Genomic DNA, 26,792 nt, shown 5'->3' on the forward strand with positions numbered 1-26,792 from the left:
GTGCATGTTTGTCTGGGTTAGAGCTGCTCTACCTGGGGGCATAGCAGTGACAGCAAGCAAAAGAATAACAATGAGATCCTATGGCTAACGCGTAGATAACCCTAGACTTTATAGGCAAAGGTTGTAGAGTTCGTTTCCGAGCAAGTAGCCCTGTATGCAGTGGGCAAGGAGAGTTGTTTCTGTAGTGCTCGGCAGAGACACAGGGGATGACCAGATTGTTATTAACAGCAGGCTGTAGTTGGAATCTAGATGGTATACGTGAGTGGAAACAAGACTTCTGGGACTGGTCAACTATTGCTCTGAATCTGGGTGACTTGTTTAATGTTGCTTTCGCAGATGCAGAGGGATGAGCGGTGTGCCAAAGGGCGACAGAGGACACGCAAGTAGAGTGCCATAAGAAGGTCAGTGTGTGGTGTTGGAGGGAAGATATGACTGGTGGCTGTATGACTAGCTTATAAGTTTGGGGTTCTCCGTTTTGAAGATGCAAAGCAGGGTCTTGGTAACAGAGGTGACTCAGGCAAGGTGGGCCATGACTCGTGGGCTGAAGTAGCAGTTATTATTGTACTGTGCGTTGTTGGTGAAGTTCTAAGCATCGCTTGTTGTTTGTGTTTTTCAGGTGGGATGTGAGCTTCGAGGTGCCAACCTGCAAAATGGCAGGGGCAACACGGGTCAGCAGCCAAGGTAAAGGAGCAGAAAGTGGGAATCGGTGCGGACACACTTTGGTGTTGGGCACGATCTCAGCATGTCCTCTTTGCTTTGATTTTATTGCAGGTGCCGCACATAGCCGCGGAGAGGTGGAGCAGCATGCTGACAAGAGGTCTGAGATGGTGAGGCTGCTGCTGACCAGGTCAGTGTGTAAGAGCAAAATATTGTGTGGCTCCTCAGTGAGGTGTGTCTCTTTTGATTTTGCAGGGACTGTGTGTGTGTGGGCGGCATTAGGCATTGGACCACTGTTTGAGGTGACCTGGGGTGGCAGCGAGGAGGAGCGTGGGGTGGGTGACTTGTCACGGGCGCAAGCGGTAATTTTGTGTCTCTTGGTATCTTAGGTAGCAGAAGCAACGCTGGGCCGCAGCGTCTGCCTCTGGAATGAGCAGGTGAGTGGAGCAGCCCCGTGCTTCTGAGGAGGAGGTGGTTGCGGAAGGGGTTGGGGTTGGCCAGTGTGATGCTTACTGTCAGCCCTGTGTGTTGTCTGTGTTGTCGTCTTCTCGTTTTGCTTTTCAGATGGCAAAACGGAAGCGGGCGACTGCAGGCGCATCCCCGTTAGCCAAGGTGCTTTTTGTCGAGGATGGAGTCAGACCCCTGGCCCCCTGAAAGCTAAGTTGAGGGACTGGGGGGAGGGGACCACGGTTGTGAATTGCAGGGAGTGCTTGTAAAGTTAGCGTAGGGGAGAGGGCTGTGCAGGAGCGGGCCCCTTTGGGCATGTAAAGGGAAGGAAGGGGTTTCTCTTCAGCCCAATTGGGCAGGAGCGTTCCAGGCTGCGTCTGTGGTGCTGTGTCATTTTTGTCGTCTGTCTTCTGTGTCTTAGACCTTACCTGTATCTCGGCATCCTCATTGCTCTTTGTGCACATCAGGCACCACCCCTGGGGTCTCGAATGCCCCTACTACTCATCGGCATAGTGCCAAGCGGGGGCTTCTCTTCTTGCCTTACAAGCGTAAAGCGTGGATCGGTCTCGTGGCGTGGAAGTTTCCGGTCGGTTCTCTTCTGCGGCGTCGTTCCAGGCTGTGTCAGCAGCTCTTCTCTCTGGCGGTCTATTTTCGTGGAGTGTGGGAGCTCTTCCCTGCATCCTTATGTTCTTAGGTCCTGAAGCCGGGCTTCTTGCACGTGCGCCGTCTCTTTTGACTGTATCTTCATGCCAGGGACCGTGCTGTCTGACTCTGTTTTTCTGGGGCTGCCATGGAGGCGCCATGCTTTGGGCCGTCGCGGCCCTGTAGGTCTTCTTGTCCGACGGTATCGCCCGTCAGGGAGTCCTCCTTCCTGTGGAGGACAGTTTTCTCTCTTCTTTGAAGCCCATTGTTTGTGGTCTTGTGTGTAGTGTCTGTCTGTGCCTGTGTGTGTTTTGGCTTGGAGCTGCTCTGCCCAGGGCAACCAGGGAACCTGTAAATGGCAGGGCCAGGGTGGGTGAGCAGCCAAGGTAAAGGAGCAGGAGATTGGAACTGATGCAGGCAGGCTTTGGTTTTGGGCAGTATCTCAGCACGTGCTGTTTGCTTTGATTTTATTGCAGGTGCCGCACGTAGCGTCAGCGGGGCGAAGCGGCATGCTGACAAGAGGTCTGAGAAGGTGAGGCGGTTGTGTGCCGGGTCAGTGTGTAAGAGCAAATTATAGTGCAGCAACTCAGTGAGGGGTGTCTCTCTTGGTTTTGCAGGGGCTGTGCGGGCCACCTGTGGCATCGGACAACTGTTTTGAGGTGACCTGGGGTGGCAGCGAGGAGGAGCGTGGGGTGGGTGACTTGTCACGGGCGCAAGCGGTAATTTTGAGTCTCTTGGTATCTTAGGCAGCAGAAGCAATGTTGGCCGCAGCGTCTGCCTCTGGAATGAGCAGGTGAGCGGAGCACCCCGGTGCTTCTGAGGAGCGGGTTGTTGTGGAAGAGGTTGGTCTTGGCCAATGTGATGCTTACTGTCAGCACTGTTTCTGGGTTTTTTCTTTTTCCAGTGAAGAAGCGCAACCTGTTGACTGCAGGAGCATCCCAGATACCCAATGCATTTTCGGTCGAGGATGGAGTCAGACCCCTGGCCCCGTGAAAGGTAAGTTGAGTTGCAGGGGCTGGAGAGGGTCTGGAGGGAGGGGAACAAGGTTGGGAGGTGTTGTAAAGTTAGTGTAGGGACAGGGCCGTGCAGGAACAGGCCCCTTTGGGCAGGTAAAGGAAGCAGGTTACTCTTGCACAACACTGTGTATGCAAGGGAGGGCAGTTCCAGCCTACGTCTGTGGTGGTGTCGTTTGCGTAGTGTGTCTTCTCTGCCTTAGACCTTCCTCAGGTCTCAATGTCCTCTTTGCACTCAAGGAGGGCATTGTGCGTCTCGGGTGCCATCCCTAGCATCTCGAATAGCTTTACTCATCGTTACAGTGCCAGCTGGGAACTTCTTTGCTTGTGTTACAAGTGTAAAGCATGGATAAGTCTTGCGTCTCGGAAGTTTATGCTCTGTCTGCTTTTGCAACGTTGTTCCAGGCTGGGACAGCACCTCTGATCTTGAGCGGTCTCTTTAGTCATCTTTTCTGAGAGATCTTCCTGGCATCCCAAACTTCTTAGGCCTTTAGGAAAGGCATCGTGCGCACACTTCGTGCGAGTTGCGGATAGGTCTTTTTGCACAGTTCATAGCATTTGACTTTTCTCAGGCTGCCACAGATTCTTACTTGTGGCCCCCTGGGTCTTCTTGCCCAATGGCAGCTCTGGGCCAGGAGTCGTGCTTTTTAGAGTTTTTTATGTCTCTGCATCACACTGTTGGTCTTGTCTGTGTGCAGTGTCTGTGCATGTTTGTCTGGGTTAGAGCTGCTCTACCTGGGGGCATAGCAGTGACAGCAAGCAAAAGAATAACAATGAGATCCTATGGCTAACGCGTAGATAACCCTAGACTTTATAGGCAAAGGTTGTAGAGTTCGTTTCCGAGCAAGTAGCCCTGTATGCAGTGGGCAAGGAGAGTTGTTTCTGTAGTGCTCGGCAGAGACACAGGGGATGACCAGATTGTTATTAACAGCAGGCTGTAGTTGGAATCTAGATGGTATACGTGAGTGGAAACAAGACTTCTGGGACTGGTCAACTATTGCTCTGAATCTGGGTGACTTGTTTAATGTTGCTTTCGCAGATGCAGAGGGATGAGCGGTGTGCCAAAGGGCGACAGAGGACACGCAAGTAGAGTGCCATAAGAAGGTCAGTGTGTGGTGTTGGAGGGAAGATATGACTGGTGGCTGTATGACTAGCTTATAAGTTTGGGGTTCTCCGTTTTGAAGATGCAAAGCAGGGTCTTGGTAACAGAGGTGACTCAGGCAAGGTGGGCCATGACTCGTGGGCTGAAGTAGCAGTTATTATTGTACTGTGCGTTGTTGGTGAAGTTCTAAGCATCGCTTGTTGTTTGTGTTTTTCAGGTGGGATGTGAGCTTCGAGGTGCCAACCTGCAAAATGGCAGGGGCAACACGGGTCAGCAGCCAAGGTAAAGGAGCAGAAAGTGGGAATCGGTGCGGACACACTTTGGTGTTGGGCACGATCTCAGCATGTCCTCTTTGCTTTGATTTTATTGCAGGTGCCGCACATAGCCGCGGAGAGGTGGAGCAGCATGCTGACAAGAGGTCTGAGATGGTGAGGCTGCTGCTGACCAGGTCAGTGTGTAAGAGCAAAATATTGTGTGGCTCCTCAGTGAGGTGTGTCTCTTTTGATTTTGCAGGGACTGTGTGTGTGTGGGCGGCATTAGGCATTGGACCACTGTTTGAGGTGACCTGGGGTGGCAGCGAGGAGGAGCGTGGGGTGGGTGACTTGTCACGGGCGCAAGCGGTAATTTTGTGTCTCTTGGTATCTTAGGTAGCAGAAGCAACGCTGGGCCGCAGCGTCTGCCTCTGGAATGAGCAGGTGAGTGGAGCAGCCCCGTGCTTCTGAGGAGGAGGTGGTTGCGGAAGGGGTTGGGGTTGGCCAGTGTGATGCTTACTGTCAGCCCTGTGTGTTGTCTGTGTTGTCGTCTTCTCGTTTTGCTTTTCAGATGGCAAAACGGAAGCGGGCGACTGCAGGCGCATCCCCGTTAGCCAAGGTGCTTTTTGTCGAGGATGGAGTCAGACCCCTGGCCCCCTGAAAGCTAAGTTGAGGGACTGGGGGGAGGGGACCACGGTTGTGAATTGCAGGGAGTGCTTGTAAAGTTAGCGTAGGGGAGAGGGCTGTGCAGGAGCGGGCCCCTTTGGGCATGTAAAGGGAAGGAAGGGGTTTCTCTTCAGCCCAATTGGGCAGGAGCGTTCCAGGCTGCGTCTGTGGTGCTGTGTCATTTTTGTCGTCTGTCTTCTGTGTCTTAGACCTTACCTGTATCTCGGCATCCTCATTGCTCTTTGTGCACATCAGGCACCACCCCTGGGGTCTCGAATGCCCCTACTACTCATCGGCATAGTGCCAAGCGGGGGCTTCTCTTCTTGCCTTACAAGCGTAAAGCGTGGATCGGTCTCGTGGCGTGGAAGTTTCCGGTCGGTTCTCTTCTGCGGCGTCGTTCCAGGCTGTGTCAGCAGCTCTTCTCTCTGGCGGTCCATTTTCGTGGAGTGTGGGAGCTCTTCCCTGCATCCTTATGTTCTTAGGTCCTGAAGCCGGGCTTCTTGCACGTGCGCCGTCTCTTTTGACTGTATCTTCATGCCAGGGACCGTGCTGTCTGACTCTGTTTTTCTGGGGCTGCCATGGAGGCGCCATGCTTTGGGCCGTCGCGGCCCTGTAGGTCTTCTTGTCCGACGGTATCGCCCGTCAGGGAGTCCTCCTTCCTGTGGAGGACAGTTTTCTCTCTTCTTTGAAGCCCATTGTTTGTGGTCTTGTGTGTAGTGTCTGTCTGTGCCTGTGTGTGTTTTGGCTTGGAGCTGCTCTGCCCAGGGCAACCAGGGAACCTGTAAATGGCAGGGCCAGGGTGGGTGAGCAGCCAAGGTAAAGGAGCAGGAGATTGGAACTGATGCAGGCAGGCTTTGGTTTTGGGCAGTATCTCAGCACGTGCTGTTTGCTTTGATTTTATTGCAGGTGCCGCACGTAGCGTCAGCGGGGCGAAGCGGCATGCTGACAAGAGGTCTGAGAAGGTGAGGCGGTTGTGTGCCGGGTCAGTGTGTAAGAGCAAATTATAGTGCAGCAACTCAGTGAGGGGTGTCTCTCTTGGTTTTGCAGGGGCTGTGCGGGCCACCTGTGGCATCGGACAACTGTTTTGAGGTGACCTGGGGTGGCAGCGAGGAGGAGCGTGGGGTGGGTGACTTGTCACGGGCGCAAGCGGTAATTTTGAGTCTCTTGGTATCTTAGGCAGCAGAAGCAATGTTGGCCGCAGCGTCTGCCTCTGGAATGAGCAGGTGAGCGGAGCACCCCGGTGCTTCTGAGGAGCGGGTTGTTGTGGAAGAGGTTGGTCTTGGCCAATGTGATGCTTACTGTCAGCACTGTTTCTGGGTTTTTTCTTTTTCCAGTGAAGAAGCGCAACCTGTTGACTGCAGGAGCATCCCAGATACCCAATGCATTTTCGGTCGAGGATGGAGTCAGACCCCTGGCCCCGTGAAAGGTAAGTTGAGTTGCAGGGGCTGGAGAGGGTCTGGAGGGAGGGGAACAAGGTTGGGAGGTGTTGTAAAGTTAGTGTAGGGACAGGGCCGTGCAGGAACAGGCCCCTTTGGGCAGGTAAAGGAAGCAGGTTACTCTTGCACAACACTGTGTATGCAAGGGAGGGCAGTTCCAGCCTACGTCTGTGGTGGTGTCGTTTGCGTAGTGTGTCTTCTCTGCCTTAGACCTTCCTCAGGTCTCAATGTCCTCTTTGCACTCAAGGAGGGCATTGTGCGTCTCGGGTGCCATCCCTAGCATCTCGAATAGCTTTACTCATCGTTACAGTGCCAGCTGGGAACTTCTTTGCTTGTGTTACAAGTGTAAAGCATGGATAAGTCTTGCGTCTCGGAAGTTTATGCTCTGTCTGCTTTTGCAACGTTGTTCCAGGCTGGGACAGCACCTCTGATCTTGAGCGGTCTCTTTAGTCATCTTTTCTGAGAGATCTTCCTGGCATCCCAAACTTCTTAGGCCTTTAGGAAAGGCATCGTGCGCACACTTCGTGCGAGTTGCGGATAGGTCTTTTTGCACAGTTCATAGCATTTGACTTTTCTCAGGCTGCCACAGATTCTTACTTGTGGCCCCCTGGGTCTTCTTGCCCAATGGCAGCTCTGGGCCAGGAGTCGTGCTTTTTAGAGTTTTTTATGTCTCTGCATCACACTGTTGGTCTTGTCTGTGTGCAGTGTCTGTGCATGTTTGTCTGGGTTAGAGCTGCTCTACCTGGGGGCATAGCAGTGACAGCAAGCAAAAGAATAACAATGAGATCCTATGGCTAACGCGTAGATAACCCTAGACTTTATAGGCAAAGGTTGTAGAGTTCGTTTCCGAGCAAGTAGCCCTGTATGCAGTGGGCAAGGAGAGTTGTTTCTGTAGTGCTCGGCAGAGACACAGGGGATGACCAGATTGTTATTAACAGCAGGCTGTAGTTGGAATCTAGATGGTATACGTGAGTGGAAACAAGACTTCTGGGACTGGTCAACTATTGCTCTGAATCTGGGTGACTTGTTTAATGTTGCTTTCGCAGATGCAGAGGGATGAGCGGTGTGCCAAAGGGCGACAGAGGACACGCAAGTAGAGTGCCATAAGAAGGTCAGTGTGTGGTGTTGGAGGGAAGATATGACTGGTGGCTGTATGACTAGCTTATAAGTTTGGGGTTCTCCGTTTTGAAGATGCAAAGCAGGGTCTTGGTAACAGAGGTGACTCAGGCAAGGTGGGCCATGACTCGTGGGCTGAAGTAGCAGTTATTATTGTACTGTGCGTTGTTGGTGAAGTTCTAAGCATCGCTTGTTGTTTGTGTTTTTCAGGTGGGATGTGAGCTTCGAGGTGCCAACCTGCAAAATGGCAGGGGCAACACGGGTCAGCAGCCAAGGTAAAGGAGCAGAAAGTGGGAATCGGTGCGGACACACTTTGGTGTTGGGCACGATCTCAGCATGTCCTCTTTGCTTTGATTTTATTGCAGGTGCCGCACATAGCCGCGGAGAGGTGGAGCAGCATGCTGACAAGAGGTCTGAGATGGTGAGGCTGCTGCTGACCAGGTCAGTGTGTAAGAGCAAAATATTGTGTGGCTCCTCAGTGAGGTGTGTCTCTTTTGATTTTGCAGGGACTGTGTGTGTGTGGGCGGCATTAGGCATTGGACCACTGTTTGAGGTGACCTGGGGTGGCAGCGAGGAGGAGCGTGGGGTGGGTGACTTGTCACGGGCGCAAGCGGTAATTTTGTGTCTCTTGGTATCTTAGGTAGCAGAAGCAACGCTGGGCCGCAGCGTCTGCCTCTGGAATGAGCAGGTGAGTGGAGCAGCCCCGTGCTTCTGAGGAGGAGGTGGTTGCGGAAGGGGTTGGGGTTGGCCAGTGTGATGCTTACTGTCAGCCCTGTGTGTTGTCTGTGTTGTCGTCTTCTCGTTTTGCTTTTCAGATGGCAAAACGGAAGCGGGCGACTGCAGGCGCATCCCCGTTAGCCAAGGTGCTTTTTGTCGAGGATGGAGTCAGACCCCTGGCCCCCTGAAAGCTAAGTTGAGGGACTGGGGGGAGGGGACCACGGTTGTGAATTGCAGGGAGTGCTTGTAAAGTTAGCGTAGGGGAGAGGGCTGTGCAGGAGCGGGCCCCTTTGGGCATGTAAAGGGAAGGAAGGGGTTTCTCTTCAGCCCAATTGGGCAGGAGCGTTCCAGGCTGCGTCTGTGGTGCTGTGTCATTTTTGTCGTCTGTCTTCTGTGTCTTAGACCTTACCTGTATCTCGGCATCCTCATTGCTCTTTGTGCACATCAGGCACCACCCCTGGGGTCTCGAATGCCCCTACTACTCATCGGCATAGTGCCAAGCGGGGGCTTCTCTTCTTGCCTTACAAGCGTAAAGCGTGGATCGGTCTCGTGGCGTGGAAGTTTCCGGTCGGTTCTCTTCTGCGGCGTCGTTCCAGGCTGTGTCAGCAGCTCTTCTCTCTGGCGGTCCATTTTCGTGGAGTGTGGGAGCTCTTCCCTGCATCCTTATGTTCTTAGGTCCTGAAGCCGGGCTTCTTGCACGTGCGCCGTCTCTTTTGACTGTATCTTCATGCCAGGGACCGTGCTGTCTGACTCTGTTTTTCTGGGGCTGCCATGGAGGCGCCATGCTTTGGGCCGTCGCGGCCCTGTAGGTCTTCTTGTCCGACGGTATCGCCCGTCAGGGAGTCCTCCTTCCTGTGGAGGACAGTTTTCTCTCTTCTTTGAAGCCCATTGTTTGTGGTCTTGTGTGTAGTGTCTGTCTGTGCCTGTGTGTGTTTTGGCTTGGAGCTGCTCTGCCCAGGGCAACCAGGGAACCTGTAAATGGCAGGGCCAGGGTGGGTGAGCAGCCAAGGTAAAGGAGCAGGAGATTGGAACTGATGCAGGCAGGCTTTGGTTTTGGGCAGTATCTCAGCACGTGCTGTTTGCTTTGATTTTATTGCAGGTGCCGCACGTAGCGTCAGCGGGGCGAAGCGGCATGCTGACAAGAGGTCTGAGAAGGTGAGGCGGTTGTGTGCCGGGTCAGTGTGTAAGAGCAAATTATAGTGCAGCAACTCAGTGAGGGGTGTCTCTCTTGGTTTTGCAGGGGCTGTGCGGGCCACCTGTGGCATCGGACAACTGTTTTGAGGTGACCTGGGGTGGCAGCGAGGAGGAGCGTGGGGTGGGTGACTTGTCACGGGCGCAAGCGGTAATTTTGAGTCTCTTGGTATCTTAGGCAGCAGAAGCAATGTTGGCCGCAGCGTCTGCCTCTGGAATGAGCAGGTGAGCGGAGCACCCCGGTGCTTCTGAGGAGCGGGTTGTTGTGGAAGAGGTTGGTCTTGGCCAATGTGATGCTTACTGTCAGCACTGTTTCTGGGTTTTTTCTTTTTCCAGTGAAGAAGCGCAACCTGTTGACTGCAGGAGCATCCCAGATACCCAATGCATTTTCGGTCGAGGATGGAGTCAGACCCCTGGCCCCGTGAAAGGTAAGTTGAGTTGCAGGGGCTGGAGAGGGTCTGGAGGGAGGGGAACAAGGTTGGGAGGTGTTGTAAAGTTAGTGTAGGGACAGGGCCGTGCAGGAACAGGCCCCTTTGGGCAGGTAAAGGAAGCAGGTTACTCTTGCACAACACTGTGTATGCAAGGGAGGGCAGTTCCAGCCTACGTCTGTGGTGGTGTCGTTTGCGTAGTGTGTCTTCTCTGCCTTAGACCTTCCTCAGGTCTCAATGTCCTCTTTGCACTCAAGGAGGGCATTGTGCGTCTCGGGTGCCATCCCTAGCATCTCGAATAGCTTTACTCATCGTTACAGTGCCAGCTGGGAACTTCTTTGCTTGTGTTACAAGTGTAAAGCATGGATAAGTCTTGCGTCTCGGAAGTTTATGCTCTGTCTGCTTTTGCAACGTTGTTCCAGGCTGGGACAGCACCTCTGATCTTGAGCGGTCTCTTTAGTCATCTTTTCTGAGAGATCTTCCTGGCATCCCAAACTTCTTAGGCCTTTAGGAAAGGCATCGTGCGCACACTTCGTGCGAGTTGCGGATAGGTCTTTTTGCACAGTTCATAGCATTTGACTTTTCTCAGGCTGCCACAGATTCTTACTTGTGGCCCCCTGGGTCTTCTTGCCCAATGGCAGCTCTGGGCCAGGAGTCGTGCTTTTTAGAGTTTTTTATGTCTCTGCATCACACTGTTGGTCTTGTCTGTGTGCAGTGTCTGTGCATGTTTGTCTGGGTTAGAGCTGCTCTACCTGGGGGCATAGCAGTGACAGCAAGCAAAAGAATAACAATGAGATCCTATGGCTAACGCGTAGATAACCCTAGACTTTATAGGCAAAGGTTGTAGAGTTCGTTTCCGAGCAAGTAGCCCTGTATGCAGTGGGCAAGGAGAGTTGTTTCTGTAGTGCTCGGCAGAGACACAGGGGATGACCAGATTGTTATTAACAGCAGGCTGTAGTTGGAATCTAGATGGTATACGTGAGTGGAAACAAGACTTCTGGGACTGGTCAACTATTGCTCTGAATCTGGGTGACTTGTTTAATGTTGCTTTCGCAGATGCAGAGGGATGAGCGGTGTGCCAAAGGGCGACAGAGGACACGCAAGTAGAGTGCCATAAGAAGGTCAGTGTGTGGTGTTGGAGGGAAGATATGACTGGTGGCTGTATGACTAGCTTATAAGTTTGGGGTTCTCCGTTTTGAAGATGCAAAGCAGGGTCTTGGTAACAGAGGTGACTCAGGCAAGGTGGGCCATGACTCGTGGGCTGAAGTAGCAGTTATTATTGTACTGTGCGTTGTTGGTGAAGTTCTAAGCATCGCTTGTTGTTTGTGTTTTTCAGGTGGGATGTGAGCTTCGAGGTGCCAACCTGCAAAATGGCAGGGGCAACACGGGTCAGCAGCCAAGGTAAAGGAGCAGAAAGTGGGAATCGGTGCGGACACACTTTGGTGTTGGGCACGATCTCAGCATGTCCTCTTTGCTTTGATTTTATTGCAGGTGCCGCACATAGCCGCGGAGAGGTGGAGCAGCATGCTGACAAGAGGTCTGAGATGGTGAGGCTGCTGCTGACCAGGTCAGTGTGTAAGAGCAAAATATTGTGTGGCTCCTCAGTGAGGTGTGTCTCTTTTGATTTTGCAGGGACTGTGTGTGTGTGGGCGGCATTAGGCATTGGACCACTGTTTGAGGTGACCTGGGGTGGCAGCGAGGAGGAGCGTGGGGTGGGTGACTTGTCACGGGCGCAAGCGGTAATTTTGTGTCTCTTGGTATCTTAGGTAGCAGAAGCAACGCTGGGCCGCAGCGTCTGCCTCTGGAATGAGCAGGTGAGTGGAGCAGCCCCGTGCTTCTGAGGAGGAGGTGGTTGCGGAAGGGGTTGGGGTTGGCCAGTGTGATGCTTACTGTCAGCCCTGTGTGTTGTCTGTGTTGTCGTCTTCTCGTTTTGCTTTTCAGATGGCAAAACGGAAGCGGGCGACTGCAGGCGCATCCCCGTTAGCCAAGGTGCTTTTTGTCGAGGATGGAGTCAGACCCCTGGCCCCCTGAAAGCTAAGTTGAGGGACTGGGGGGAGGGGACCACGGTTGTGAATTGCAGGGAGTGCTTGTAAAGTTAGCGTAGGGGAGAGGGCTGTGCAGGAGCGGGCCCCTTTGGGCATGTAAAGGGAAGGAAGGGGTTTCTCTTCAGCCCAATTGGGCAGGAGCGTTCCAGGCTGCGTCTGTGGTGCTGTGTCATTTTTGTCGTCTGTCTTCTGTGTCTTAGACCTTACCTGTATCTCGGCATCCTCATTGCTCTTTGTGCACATCAGGCACCACCCCTGGGGTCTCGAATGCCCCTACTACTCATCGGCATAGTGCCAAGCGGGGGCTTCTCTTCTTGCCTTACAAGCGTAAAGCGTGGATCGGTCTCGTGGCGTGGAAGTTTCCGGTCGGTTCTCTTCTGCGGCGTCGTTCCAGGCTGTCAGCAGCTCTTCTCTCTGGCGGTCCATTTTCGTGGAGTGTGGGAGCTCTTCCCTGCATCCTTATGTTCTTAGGTCCTGAAGCCGGGCTTCTTGCACGTGCGCCGTCTCTTTTGACTGTATCTTCATGCCAGGGACCGTGCTGTCTGACTCTGTTTTTCTGGGGCTGCCATGGAGGCGCCATGCTTTGGGCCGTCGCGGCCCTGTAGGTCTTCTTGTCCGACGGTATCGCCCGTCAGGGAGTCCTCCTTCCTGTGGAGGACAGTTTTCTCTCTTCTTTGAAGCCCATTGTTTGTGGTCTTGTGTGTATTTGGCTTGGAGCTGCTCTGCCCAAGGGTGCAGTCAGGGTTAGGAGCCATGGTGATAAGAGGCTGTGGTTAACGCATCAATAGGCCTAGACTGTTTAGGCAGAGGGTGGGCAGTGAGCTCGGTTGGAGTGGCCATCGGCAGGCTATGTGGACTGTCATTTCAACAGCTTTTTACAGAGGTGATGGGAGTTGTGTGGGAGGACATGATCAGTGGCAGCAAAGCAGATTGAATCTTGATGGTGTTAAGGCTTGTATGTGTTTGTGACTTGAAGTCTGGCCCTTCCATTCCTTTATTTAATGGTAGGCTGTTGTTGGACTCTAGGCGGTATTCCAAAATGGAATCCATGCATCTGGAATTGTTAATGTCTTAAGCAGTGTCTGGGTGACTTGTTCAGTATTTTTTTCAGGTGCCAGGGGACAAGATGGGCACCGAAGACCAATGGAGGCAACGAGCAGAGCGCCTTAAGAAGGTGGGTTGGTGCATGGTGTTAGAGGGAAGATGCGATTGGTGGCTACGTGACTGCATTATAGTTGGTGGCGGTTTTTTTTCCGATATTGTAGGTGCAAAGCAACGAGTGAAGTGGGATATCAGCACTAGGGCTGACTCGGGCAAGGTGAGCATTGAGTAGTAGGCTGAAGCAGCAGTTATTTTTCTGGTGTGGTGGTGTTGGTGAAGTTATCGGCATCCCTGGTTTGTGTTTTTCAGGTGGTACCGGTGCCTCAGCATGGCAACATGTAAACGTCGGGGGCAACACGAGTGAGCAGCCAAGGTAAAGCAGCAGGAGGTGGGAATTGGTGTGGCAGGCTTTGGTTTTGGGCATTATCTCAGCATGTGTCTTCTGCTTTGATTTTTTTTTTTTTTTTTTTGTCTTGTTTTTTTTTTGGTAGGTGCTGCAAATAGCCTCAGGGGGGTGAAGCAGCATGCTGATAAGAGGTCTGAGAAGGTGAGGCGGTTGTGTGCCGGGTCAGTGTGTAAGAGCAAAGTACTGTGCAGCAACTCAGTGAGGCGTGTCTCTCTTGGTTTTGCAGGGGTTGTGTGGGCTGCATTTGGCATTGGACAAATATTTGTGGTGAGCTGGGGTGGTAGCGAGGAGGAGCGTGGGCCAGGTGACTTCTCACAAGCACAATGGTAGTTTTGAGTCTCTTGGTATCTGAGGTAGCAGAAGCGCTGATGGCTCCAGCGTCCGACTCTGGAATGAGCAGGTTGAGCGGCAGAGCATCCTGGTGCTTCTGCGGAGAGGGTTGTTGTGGAAGAGGTTGGCATTGGCCAATGTGATGCTTACTGTCAGCACTGTGTGTTGTCTGTGGTGTCCTCATCTTTTTCTTTTTTTTTTTTTTTTTTCTTTTTCAGTTGACAAAACGGAACCAGGTGACTGCAGGGGCATCCCAGTTAGCCAACGTGCTTTTTGTCGAGGATGGAGTCAGACCCCTGGCCCCCTGAAGGCTAAATTGAGGGACTGGAGGGAGGGGACCACGGTTGTGAATTGCAGGGAGGGCTTGTAAAGTTAGCGTAGGGGAGAGGGCTGTGCAGGAGCGGGCTCCTTTGGGCATGTAAAGGGAAGGAAGGGGTTTGTCTTCAGCCCAATTGGGCAGGAGCATTCCAGGCTGCGTCTGTGGTGCTGTCTCATTTTTGTCATCTGTCTTCTGTGTCTTAGACCTTACCTGTATCTCAGCATCCTCATTGCTCTTTGTGCCCATCAGGCACCACCCCTGGGGTCTCGAATGCCCCTACTCATTGGCATAGAGCCAGGCGGGGGCTTCTCTTCTTGCCTTACAAGCGTAAAGCGTGGATCGGTCTCGTGGCGTGGAAGTTTCCGGTCGGTTCTCTTCTGCGGCGTCGTTCCAGGCTGTGTCAGCAGCTCTTCTCTCTAGCGGTCCATTTTCATGGAGCGTGGGAGCTCTTCCCTGCATGCTTATGTTCTTAGGTCTTGAAGCCGGGCTTCTTGCACATGCGCCGTGTCTTTTGACTGTATCTTCATGCCAGGGACCATGCTGTCTGACTCTGTTTTACTGGGGCTGCCATGGAGGCGCCATGCTTTGGGCTGCCGCGGCCCTGTAGGTCTTCTTGTCCGACAGTATCACCCATCAGGGAGTCCTCCTTCTTGTGGAGGAGAGTTTTCTCTCTTCTTTGAAGCCCATTGTTTGTGGTCTTCTGTGTAGTGTCTGTCTGTGCCTGTGTGTGTTTTGGCTTGGAGCTGCTCTGCCCAGGGCAACCAGGGAACCTGTAAATGGCAGGGCCAGGGTGGGTGAGCAGCCAAGGTAAAGGAGCAGGAGATTGGAAGTGATGCAGGCAGGCTTTGGTTTTGGGCAGTATCTCAGCATGTGCTGTTTGCTTTGATTTTATTGCGGGTGCTGCACATAGTCTCAGAGGTGGAAGCAGCATGCTGACAAGAGATCTGAGAAGGTGAGGCGGTTGTGTGCCGGGTCAGTGTGTAAGAGCAAATTATATTGCAGCAACTCAGTGAGTGGTGTCTCTCTTGGTTTTGCAGGGGCTGTGTGGGCTGCATTTGGCATTGGACAAATATTTGAGGTGACCTGGGGTGGCAGCGAGGAGGAGCGTGGGGTGGGTGATTTGTCACGGGCGTAAGGGTAATTTTGTGTCTCTTGGTATCTTAGGCAGCAGAAGCAATGTTGGCCACAGCGTCTGCCTCTGGAATGAGCAGGTGAGCGGAGCACCCCGGTGCTTCTGCGGAGAGGGTTGTTGTGGAAGAGGTTGGTCTTGGCCAATGTGATGCTTACTGTCAGCACTGTTTCTGGGTTTTTTCTTTCTGCAGTGAAGAAGCGCAACCTGTTGACTGCAGGAGCATCCCAGATGCATTTTCGGTCGAGGATGGAGTCAAACCCCTGGCCCTGTGAAAGCTAAGTTGGGTTGCAGGGGCTGGGGAGGGTCTGGAGGGAGGGGACCACACTTGGGCATTGTGGGGAGGGCTTGTGAAGATAGTGTAGGGGAGCGGGCTGTCCAGGAACAGGCCCCTTTGGGCGGGTCAAGGGAAGGGGTTTCTCTTCAGCCCAAGTGGGCAGGGCAGTTCCAGCCTGCGTCTGTGGTGTTTTGTCATTTGTGTGGTCTGTCTTCTGTATCACAGACCTTCCTGGGATCTTGATGTCTATGTTGCTCTTTGCATACAAGCAGCTCATCGTGTGACTTTGGATGCCATCCGTGGGGTCTGGAATGCCCGTACTCATCGGCATAATGCCAATTGGGTGCTTCTCTTCTTGCTTTACAAGCGTAAAGCGTGGATCAGTGTCATGTCTTGGAAGTTTCCCATTGGTTCTCCTTTTGCAGTGTCATCCCAGGCCGTGTCAGCAGCTCTTCTCTCTAGCAGTCCATTTTTGTGGGCTGTGGGACTTCTTCCCTGCATATTTAAGTTCTTACGTCTTGAAGCCGGTCTTCTTGCACGTCCATCGTTTCAGTTTTGAGTGCAACTTATTGTAATGGACCACTCTGACTCTTTTCTGGGGCTGCCGTAGAGCCTCCTTGTTCTGGGCCATCGTGGCCCTGTTGGTTTTCTTGCCCGACAGTGTCTCCCGTCAGGGAGTCATTCTTCTTGCGGCAAGTTTTCTCTCTTCTTTGAATCCCATTGTTTGAGGTGGTGTGTGTACTGTTGTTCTGTGCCTGTGTGTGTGTTTATCTTGGAGCTGCTCTGCCCAGGGCAACCAGGGAACCTGTAAACAGCATGGGCAGGGTGGGCATGCATCCCACATACAGGAGCAGGAGACAGAAATTGGCAAGGGCAGTCTGTGGTTTTGGGCAGTATCTCAGCATGTGCTGTTTTGTTGGAATTTTTTTGCAGGTGCTGCACATAGCCTCGGAACATTGAAGCAGCATGGTAACTAGAGGTCCGAGAAGGTGAGGCTGTTGTGATCTGGTTCTAAGAGCAAAGTATTGTGCAGCAACTCAGTGAGGTGTATCTCTCTCTTGTTGGTTTTTTTTTTTCCAGGGAATGTAGGTGCTGCCTCTGGCATTGGACGAGCGTTTGAGGTCAGCCGGGGTGGTAGCAAGGTGGGGCGGGTGACTTCTTGTGACTGCAGTGGTAACTTTGTGTCTCGTGGTATGTTAGGTACCAGAAGTGATGATGACCACAGTGTCTGACTCTGAAATGAGCAGTTGAGTTAGAGTGCCCTGGTGCTTCTGAAAAGAAGGTTGTTGTGGAAGATGTTTGCATTGGCCAGTGGGATGCTTACTGTCAGAACTGTTTCTGGGTTTTGTGGTGGTGTGGTGTTTTTTTTTTTTTTTCCAGATGACAAAGCGGAACCTGGTGGCTGCAGGAGCATCCCAGTTAGCTGATTTGTTTTCTTGTCGAGGATGGATTCAGACCCTTGGCCCTCTGAAAGCTAAGTTGAGTTGCAGGGGCTGGAGAGGGTCTGGAGGGAGGGGACTATGGTTGGGCATTGCAGGAAGGTGTTGTGAAGTTGGTGTAGGGGAGAGGGCTGTCCCGGATCAGGTCCCTTTGGGAGGGTAAATGGAAAGGGGTTTGTCTTCAGCCCAAGTGGGCAGGGCAGTTCCAGCCTGTGTCTGTGGTGGTGTGTCATTTGTGTGGTCTGTGTTGTGTGCCATAGACCTTCTTGGCATCTCGATGTCTGTGTTGCTCTTTGCATACGAGCAGTTCATCATGTGACTCGGATGCTATTTTCTCTCTGCTCTTCAGTCCTTCTTCCTCATCTTGTTTTTCTTTCTGCCATCCCTCTCTTTTTCTCTGTGACCCTCTGTGCTCTTCTGCCTCTCAATTTGCAGTTGTCTTATGTGTCCCCCTTCTCTGTGTCTCTCTTCTGCTGTCCTGCTCCCCAGCCCTATTATTTATTGCTTCACCCCTCGGTCTTGCTCTCAGTCCCTGTTTTCTCTGTTGCTCTCTTTTGCTGTCTGTCCCAGCATCCTGCTCCCTATCATTCTCTATTTCAAAGTAGTTTTCTTTCTGGTGTCATGTCCCTCACCTGTTTTCTCAATCACTCTGTCCTTCCTCCTGTCTTTTCCTTGTCCCTCTGGCTTGCTACCCATCATTAATTTTTACTTTCTTTCTCTATCTCTCTGCCTCCATCTGGTCACTCTCCTCCTCCTCTCTCTGTCGCCAACGTTTCTTTCCCCATCTCTGCCCCGCTCCCTGTCATTTTATTCTCTCTGCCGTAGGTGGAATCTTGGTTCCTGCAAGTGCTTCCTCTTCTCCTGGTGCTCCTACCACCACATCCCTTGGGCTGTTTGCTTTCTGATGGCAGCTGATGTCATTCACACATCCTCTCTCTTGCAGTTGTTGAGGTTGACTTGCTGTCTTGGGATCCCATCCTTTTTTCTCCACTAGACTTCTGGAAATTACTATGATTCCCAATCTCAATGTGATACTCTGTTCATGGAGAAAAGTGTGCCTTTTATTGCTTCCCACCCCTGTCTTTTTGTGGCATTGTTGTGTTCCGCTACTTAAACCTGGCCATCCGACGTCTGAACCCGCTGCTTCTGAAGGTGAGACAGAGTGAACTGAAGTTTCAGCGTATGAGCTCTTCACTTTGAGATCCACATGAAAAGAGGCAGGGCCTTATTAATATGTAGCATATTAAGGAAGAGGAAGGAAGAGAGCTGTCTGAAAATACTGGCCTCCAATTTTTATGGCCTCCCACCCCTTTGCAGCCTCCACTTTTTTCTGGCTTTTACTTGCCCCCTGGCCTCCTATCCCTTTTAGGCCTCTACCCACCCACCAGCCTCCCAGCGCTTTGCAGCCTTCACTTTTTTCTGGCTTCTAGTTGCCCTCTGGCCTCCCATGCCTTTTCAGCCTCCAATTTTTCTGGCCTCCCACCAGTTTTTGGCCCCCACGACTTTTCAGCCTCCAATTTCTTCTAGCCTTTACTTGCACTCTGCGCTCACACCCCTTTTCGGCCTCCAATTTTTCTGGCCTCTACTTGCTCCCCCTGGTCTCCCACGCCTTTTTGTGAAGTAAGGGAGTACGAATACATTGCTGGATGGGGCCCATTCTAGCTATCCAAGGGTGTTGGCAATGCTGTTAAACATGTCCTTTCTAAATTAGACCAAACAGCTATTGCTGGCCCCAGCCATCTGTATCAACAGCTATGTCCGAAGGGGCTCTGGAGCAATCCGGGCACTGCTTCTGGCTCATCGTATTTACAGGGTGAGGTAAGTTCACGCCAGCAGCTCTCTAGTCAATATTCTTGTCCCAGGATCTATCATTCTCTCTGTTGCTTTCGTTTGCTGTCTATCCCAGCATCCTGCTCCCTGTTGCTCCCTATTTCACAGTATCTTTCTGTCTAGCTCTCTGTCGCTCTATCCTTCCTCCTGTCTTTTCCTTGTCCCTCTGACCTTCTACTCATGGCTATTTTTTTCTTCCTTTCTCCCTCTCTCTGCCTCTATCCAGTTGCTCTCCTCCCCGTCTCTCTGTCACCAGCATTTCTTTCTCCATCTCTGCCTCGCTCGCTGTCCCTTTTCTCTTATTCTCTCTGTCCTCCATCCTCCCTGTAACTCTTTGTCTGTACATCTCCGCACTGCTGCCTGTCCCTTTGTTTCTCGCTGTATGCCCCTGTCCGGCTCACTGTCCCGTTACTCCCCTCTGTCCTGTTCCTTGGCCTTTTTTCTCATCCCGCACCCCATCACTTTTTTTGTCTTTCTCCACCTCTTTGTCCTGATCTGTGTGTCCCCCCCTTACACACCTTTCCCTCTGGCTTGTTCCCTGTGTTTTTCTCTCCCTTCTGCCTTCTTTATTACTCTGATTAAATTTCTCGGGCTGAGCACAGAGCGTGGTGGTGAATGGAGTTAAACCCAGCTGGTGGCCGGTCACGTGTGGACTTTTCCAGGGCTCCATTTTGGGGCCAGTCTTGTTTAATACCTTTATCAATGATCTGGCTGGGGGGATTGAGTGCTCCCTCAGTAAGTTTGCAGATGATACCAAGTTGGGCAGGAGTGTCGATCTGCTTGTGGGTAGGAAGGCTCTGCAGAGGGATCTGGACAGACTGGATCAATGGAACGAGGCGAATTGTGTGAGGTTCAACAACAGGGCCAAGTGCCAGGTCCTGCCCTTGGGTCACAACAACCCCATGCAACGCTACAGGGTTGGGGAAGAGTGGCTGGAGAGCTGCCCGGTGGAAAAGGACCTGGGGGTGTTGGTTGACAGCCAGCTGAACATGAGCCAGCAGTGTGCCCAGGTGGCCAAGAAGGCCAACGGCATCCGGCTTGCATCGGGGATAGTGTGGCCAGCTGGAGTAGGGCCATGATCGTGCCCCTGTACTTGGCACTGGTGAGGCGGCACCTCGAGTACTGTGTTTGGTTTTGGGCCCCTCAGTACAAGAAGGACACTGAGTTGCTGGACCACGTCCAGGGAAGAGCAATGAGGCCGGTGAGGGCTCTAAAGAATAAGTCTTACGAGGAGTGGCTGAGGGAACTGGGGTTGTTTAGTCTGGAGAAGAGGAGGCTGAGGGGAGACCTTACTGTTCTCTACAGCTACCTGAAAGGAGGTTGTAGTGAAGTGGGTGTTGGTCTCTTCTCCCAAGTAACTAGCAATAGGACGAGAGGAAATGACCTCAAGTTGCACCAGAGGAGGTTTAGATTGGAGATTAGGTAAAATTTCTTAACTGAAAGTTGTGAAGCATTGGAACAGGCTGCCCAGGGAAGTGGTGGAGTCCCCATCCCTGGAGGTGTTCAAAAAATATGTAGATATGGCACTTCAGGGCGTGGTTTAGCAGGCATGATGTTGTTGTGTTGACAGCTGGACTTGATGATCTTCGAGGTCTTTTCCAACCTTGATGATTCCATGATTCCCTCTTGATCTGTCTGTTCTGCTGCCCGCTCATCATACTCTCTCTCTTTCCCTCTTTCCTGTTCCTGTGCATAGTACATTGGAGAGTGAGGCTGTATGTCTAGGGAGCCTCGTCTCGTTAGAGCTGCGAGACATGCGTGTTTTCTCTTGGCTGGAGGACAGACAAGTCACTGGACTTACGGAAAAGGAAGGAGAGAAGGAGAGAGAAGCATCTGAAGCAGCAGTGTCTCCTGGCAACGGTGAGAGCGAGAGCTGCGGTGAGTCCCAGGCCCTTGGGGCCCTGTCGCCCCTCTTCTGCATCCCAAGCCCCGCCATGGCCCCCTCTCTTTCCTACAGTGCTGTGATGCTATGATTTTTTTTTTTTTTTTTAATTTCCCCATACATCCCCTCTTCTGTTTATGTTTTTCGTCCTGCTCCCTCTCCCTCTTTTTCTCCCTCCACAATTTCTCTGCCCTGTTCCCTGTTGGTGTTCTCCTTTGCACCTGTACATGCTACTCTATGTCCCTGCCTTCTTATTCCTCTTCCTCTTCCTTCCTTCTCTTTCTCTCTGTATCCTTTTGTCTAGCTCACTGTCGCTGTTTTTTTCATCATGTATCTCACTGTTCCCGTCCTCCTTCCTGTTCATGTCTTACTCTCTCTGACCCTTTGCGCTGCTCCCTGGCCCCCTTTGTTTTTTTCTCCATACTCCGTCTCTTTGCAGAGCTCCTAATATACTTCTCATTTTTTCTGACACACTACGTGCTTCTCACAGTCTATGTCTTTCTCTCTCGTTATCGTTGTTCTGGTCTGTTGCTCTGTCTTGCATCCTGTCCTGTTGTTTCTCAGCGTATCCATTCGTCCCACTGCCTGCCCATATGCCTGTTCCTTTCTGTCCTGTTGACCATCCCGGGTGTTTCTTCTCCATCTCCATCCTGCCACTGTCCTGATCTATCTTTCTGTGCCCTGCTCTTTCTGTGTCTTTTCCTGTGTCCCTGCTGCTTTTTTTCTCTGTCTCTGTCTAGATGCCTGTCCCTTTCCTTTTTCCTCTTGCTGTCGTTGTGCCCTGCTTCCTCTCATGGCTTTTTCTGCCTTTCTGTCTCTGCACCATTCGTTCTCCCATCCTTTCTTTTTCTATCCCCCTGTACAGCTAGCTGTCCCTTTTCTCCTTTCTCTCTTCCTCGGTATTTTTTTCTTTCTTCATACCTCTCTCCCACTGTCCCCCCCAGTGCTGTCCTGCTCTCTGTCCCTTTTCTCTCTCTGTCATTCTGTCCTGCTCCCTGTGTCTGTGTTTTAATTTCTCCCTCTGTCCTGCAGCCCAGTGCTTTTTTTCCCCTTCTTCCCTGCTGCCCAGCTGAGGCTTTTCCCCCCTCCATCTCTGTCCTGCTCCCATGTCTCTTAGTTTTGCCTGTCTTTCACTTTATCCTGCCTCCCTGTCCCCTTCTTCTCTCTCAGTATTGCCTTGTCCCGCTCCCTGTCTTTCTCTGACAATCTGTCCTGCTCCTTGTCCTCCTCTCCCTTTGCTATTATTCCCTGTCCTTCTTCTGGCCTTTCCTTCCTTCCTTCTTTTTCTATCCTACTGCCCCAGTACCTCTTTCTCCACTGCTGTTCTGCTCCCTGGCCCTTGTTTTCTCTCGCCGTCCCTCTGTCCTGCTTCCTGTTCCAGTTTTTCTGTCTCTCTATCCTGCTGCCTGTCTGGTTATTTCTTAGTGTACCTCCCTGTCCAGCCGGCTCTCCCTTTTTGCTTTTCTCTCCTTCTCTGTCCTGCTTCCTGGCCCTTTCTTCTCCTCCTCTCTCTCTGTCCTCTAGCCCCTTGCTGGTTTGTGTTGGGGTTCCAACCCAAATCACCCCCTTCATCTGATTCTTTCTTTGTTTCTTAGTACCTTTTTTCCTGTTCCCTGTCATTTTTCTCTCTCTGTCTGTGTGTTCTGCACTGTAGGGGATGGGAGTGGGAGGCTGAAAAAGGGTGGGAAGCTGGGAGGAGGGCGAGTGGAGGCTGGAAAGGGGTAGGAGGTTGCAGAGGGCTGGGAAACTGTGTTAAGTAGAGGACAGCAAAATGGGGGGTGGGAGGCTGACGAAGGGTGGGAGGCCGGAGGGGGCCGAGGGGCTGAGTAGAGGCCAGAAAAATAGGAGACTGGAAAGGGGTGGGAAGCTGCAGCGGGGGTGGGAGGCCCTGGGGGGTGAGTAGAGGCCAGAAAAATATGAGGCTGGGGACGAGAGTAGAGGCCAGAAAAAAAAGGAGGCCGGAAAGAGGTGGGAGGATGGGTTAAGTAGAGCGAGAAAAATAGGAAGTGGGAGGCCGGGGGGGCGAGTAGAGGCCATAAAACTAGGAGGTGGGAGGCTGCAGAGGGGTGGAAGGTTGGGGGGAGTGAGTACAGGCCAGAAAGACAGGAGGCTGGAAAGGGGTGGGAGGCCGGGGATGAGAGTAGAGGCCAGAAAGAAAACGAGGCTGGAAAGAGGTGGGAGGCTGCAGCAGGGTGGGAGGCCGGGGGGGGGGGGGGGGGGGGGGGCGAGAGTAGAGGCCAGAAAGAAAAGGAGGCCGGAAAGGGGTGGGAGGCTGCAGAGGGGTGGGAGGCCGGGGGCGAGAGTAGAGGCCAGAAAGAAAGAGAGGCTGGAAAGGGGTGGGAGGCCGGGGGCGAGAGTAGAGGCCAGAAAGAAAGAGAGGCTGGAAAGGGGTGGGAGGCTGCAGCGGGGTGGGAGGCCGGGGGCTAGAGTAGAGGCCGGAAAGGGGTGGGAGGCTGCAGAGGGGTGGGAGACTGGGGGAGCAAGTAGAGGCTAGAAAGGCTCTTTCCTCTGGCTTCTTTATCTCTCTTTCCTGCCTCGTTTATTCCTCTGATTCAAGTTTTCTCTCGATCTGTGTGTTCTGCTTCCCACTTATCACATTCTCTTTTTCTCTGTCCTATTCCTGCATGTAGTGTGCGTGTGAGGCTTATTGTCTAGCAAGCTGCATGTTGTATGAGTTATAAGACACCCACATGCATTTACTCTCAGGTGGAGGAGAGCCAAACGATTGGAGTTACGGAAGAAGAAGGGAAGAGAGAAGGAGAGAGAAGCATCTGAAGTGTCAAAGTCTCCTGGCAGCACCGAGAGCGAGAGCTGCAGTGAGTCCTCCGCCCTCGGGGCCCTGTCACCCCTCTTCTGCATCCCAGTCCCTCCCCTGGCTTGCTCTCTTTCCCACACTGCTACGATTATTTTTTTTTCTGCTCTTGTGTACCTTCTTTCTCCATCTGTCTCTGACTTGTCCCCATCTTTTTAGATCCTCCCTCTTTCTGCCCTGCAGCCCGTGGCATTTTTTTCCTTCTTTTCCTCTTTCTGTTTACCTCCCGGTTAGAAGTATTGCTTTTCTCCTTCTCTGTCCCATAGCCTGTCAGTACTTTTGCTGTCTTTGGTGCTCTCTGTCTGGCTCCTTGTCCCTTGATTCGAGGCCTTCCTTATCGGCTCCGTAGCGCGTCACAGATCTACTGCTTTCTCCATGTCTATTCTATTCTATTTCCTCATCTCTCTTTGCCCAGGTCCCTGCCGCTATTCTTTTTTCCTCTGTCATGCTGCAGGGTTTTTTTTTTTTGGCATCTCCTTCCTGCTCCCTGTTCTTCATTTTTGGTCTATGTTCTGCTCCCTCTTCTTTCTGCTGCTGCTCTTTGTTTCTCCATCTTTGTGGGACTGCCTGTCCCCATCCTTCTCTCGCTGTCCCTTTCCCTGCTTCGTGCTTTCTTGTTACACTGCCGCTGTCCAGCCATCTGTCATTTTTCTCCTCTTTTGTAGTGGCCTGCACCTTGCTCCTCATTTTTGGCAGCTACTGTCCAGCAGCGCATCATTCCAGGAGCCGACTGACCAACTGTTCCCCACTGGACTGATGGGTGCAGCTCTGGGACGGACTGCCGAGGTGTCGGAGGGGCAGGGGGAGCGTAGGGGGCACCGAGGCTCAGAGCAGACCCGTTCCCCAGATTGATTCGGTGTGTGACTGAATAAATACCCATCGCCTCTTTTGCCTTCCCACCTGTGTCTGTGCTTCCTTTACATGGGACAAGGGGCTGTGATGGACCCCAGGGGAGGAAGAGACTGACTTCATGGCTCAGGAGATGGCCCCCTGTTCCTGCTGGGCTCCAGCTGTGGGCCGGGGCTGGAGAAGCCGCAGGTGCGGGTAGTGGGGCTGATGGTGACGGCCCCTCCCTTTAATGCGGTGGCTGCCGGTGAGTGTGCTGGTGCTGCCATGCCCCAGGTGGCTGTGGAGGGGCCAGTGCGAGCTGAGGGAGGAGCGGAGCTGTTGCCGAGCTCCGGCTGCAGCAAAGGAGAAAGTGACCGGGGGAGGGGGGGTAGGGGGGTGACCGACCAGGGGGTCCTGGGGAAAGCCCCCAGGAGAGCAGCAGTGCCTGCCGGGCCGCCGGGCACCGTGTCGGAGCCGGGCGGCAGGAGCTGCTGGGGGGCAGCCTGGCCAGCCGGGTCCGTGTCGGAGGCGAGGAGCGGTGGGGGTGCGGCGCCGCGTCGGAGCCGCCGGCGGGGGCTACCCGGAGCCTCGCGGCTGCGCTGGGTGCTCGAGGGGCTACTGGGTGCACCGGTGGGCGGGGTGCGGTGTCCCCGCCAGCTCCGGCAGATGGGAAGGTGCCTTTCGCGGCGTGCTGGGAGCTGTAGTCTTGCGGCGCTTTAGTTCCCTATTGCGTATTGCTTTAAAAATATTCTTTCTACGCCTACCTTTTCCATTTGCTGTCTTTTGAAAATTATTTCTCGCATTTCAGTAGCACCCTCGCTGTTTAAATTTTCTGTCCGTGTCTTCATTTATTTAGTTTGCTCTCCCTATTTTTTAATTCTTACACCCCTTAATCCCTTGGGTTTTCAAATTCCGTTTCTATGTCTGCTTTTATCAAGCTCCCTATCCCTATATTTTCTTTTCTGTGGGACGTGCACCCTGTTGCTTTTATAATATACTTGCTATGTCTCTATTTAGTTTGCCATCCTTATTTTGTACTTTTTCCTCTCTTAATCACACGGATTTTAAATTTTTTTTACATCTGCTTTTATTTAGTTTTCTGTTTCTTAATCCCCATCGCTTTTAAAATTTACTCTCTATGTTTCTGTTTATTTTGTTTACCGCCCTTATTTTAAAACTTTTTTCCTTTATTTTCCTAATTCCTGTCACTTTTAATATTTTCTATGTTGAAGGAAGGGGTTAAAGGGATTTTAGTAGAAGCAGTCTTGCCTAATAGTTAAGGAATTTAGTAGAAGCAGCACTGCCTGATAGTTGCTGTGCAGAGAACTGACAGTGCTTATCTGTTGTGTAAATTAACTGAGGCAGAGTCTGGCATTTCCTTACAAAGGGGATAATTCCTGATAAGGACTGGGGAGTCGCCTAGAACCAGCTAAGACTGACCTTGCAGTTTGGATGGAAGCCAGAAGAGAACTGAGTTTGCCCAGAAACAAAAGTCAATCAGCGAACACCGGGATGAAGAGGATGAGCCTTCACCTTGGGACTCCCGACGACCACCACCAGGAGGCACTGCGCAAGCACGGCTGGGAGGAGTCTATGGAAACTGCTCTTCTGGAACTGATTTTAATATGAAGCGGGGATAGGTCATGTATATGTATAGGAGGATTGGGTATTTGATGAATATATAATATTTGACCGTACACATTGAAGAAGCAAGTTACTGTCTGGCACGCATGACTTTGGTGGGGCTACCCGCCGTGCTACCCAACGCCGAATAAACATACCTACTTTACAATCTTACAGATGGTGGAGTCTGTTTTCCGCACGTCAATGTCATGTTTTTTCCAGTTCACTGTCTGTATTTTTTTCTTCTCTGTCCTTTACGCATTTGCTTTTGAAATGTTATTTCTCTGTCTGCGTTTTTGTTATAGTTTGGCTGTGGCTGGCAACAATAGGGCCACGCGGCTGCTCTGCTGCCCCTCCCCCCATTGGAGTGGGGAGGAGAATAGAAAGAAAAAGGCAAAAACGCATGTGTCGGGATAAGGGCAGTTCTAACAGAACAGCAAACAAAAGGAACAGTAACAACAACAATACTGATAAGGAGAATACGCAAAACAAATAGGAGAATGCACAGAGCGACTCTCACCACCCTCTGCCGCATGCTCCGGAGCCTTGACTGACTTCCCGCCACCCAGCTCCCCCAACCAGAACCCAGCATGACAGCACGTGGTATGGAATACCCTGTTCTGTTTGGCCAGGTCAGCCTGCCTGGCTGTGTCCCCTCCTGGCTCCTAGTGAAAATTAACCCTGTCCTGGCTGAACCCAGGATAGTTTTACTTCTCCGTCTGTATTTTTCACTTTTTTTCCTTTATTGTCTCAATCCTTTTTTAAAAATACCCTTTCTGTATTTACTTTTATCCCATTTGCTGTCTTTATTTTTCAGTTTTCTTGTCTTTCCTTACCACCATCACCTTTAAAATTTTCTTTCTATGTCTACTTTTATCAGGCTCCCATCCCTAGTTTTAATTCTTGTCTGTCATGTACCCTGTAGGTCTTAATTTTTTTTTTATCTCTCCATCCAGTTGCTTTTAAACTATTCTTTCTGTGTCTACTTTTATCTACCTCACCGTCCCTATTTTTCAATTTTTCACTCTCTCATTCCTATTAGTTTTGAAGTGTTGTTTCTAGATGTACTTTATGTCATTGTCTCTCCCTCTTTGTTAATTTTTTC

The 26,792-nt window shown here is 52.0% G+C and overlaps 2 long non-coding RNA genes across 2 annotated transcripts; both read left to right on the forward strand.

The window, feature by feature from the left end:
* The first annotated feature begins 620 nt into the window (after positions 1–620).
* LOC142363269 (uncharacterized) lies at positions 621–1,742 on the forward strand. The gene is made up of 5 exons (XR_012765634.1): positions 621–681; positions 772–827; positions 913–959; positions 1,047–1,094; positions 1,222–1,742. It is a non-coding gene; the product is annotated as an uncharacterized LOC142363269 (long non-coding RNA).
* A 2,340-nt stretch (positions 1,743–4,082) lies between these two features.
* LOC142363267 (uncharacterized) lies at positions 4,083–5,678 on the forward strand. The gene is made up of 5 exons (XR_012765633.1): positions 4,083–4,143; positions 4,234–4,289; positions 4,375–4,421; positions 4,509–4,556; positions 4,684–5,678. It is a non-coding gene; the product is annotated as an uncharacterized LOC142363267 (long non-coding RNA).
* The last annotated feature ends 21,114 nt before the right edge of the window (positions 5,679–26,792 follow it).

This window comes from Opisthocomus hoazin, chromosome 15 (assembly GCF_030867145.1).
Source record: "Opisthocomus hoazin isolate bOpiHoa1 chromosome 15, bOpiHoa1.hap1, whole genome shotgun sequence".
Lineage (NCBI taxonomy): Eukaryota > Metazoa > Chordata > Aves > Opisthocomiformes > Opisthocomidae > Opisthocomus > Opisthocomus hoazin.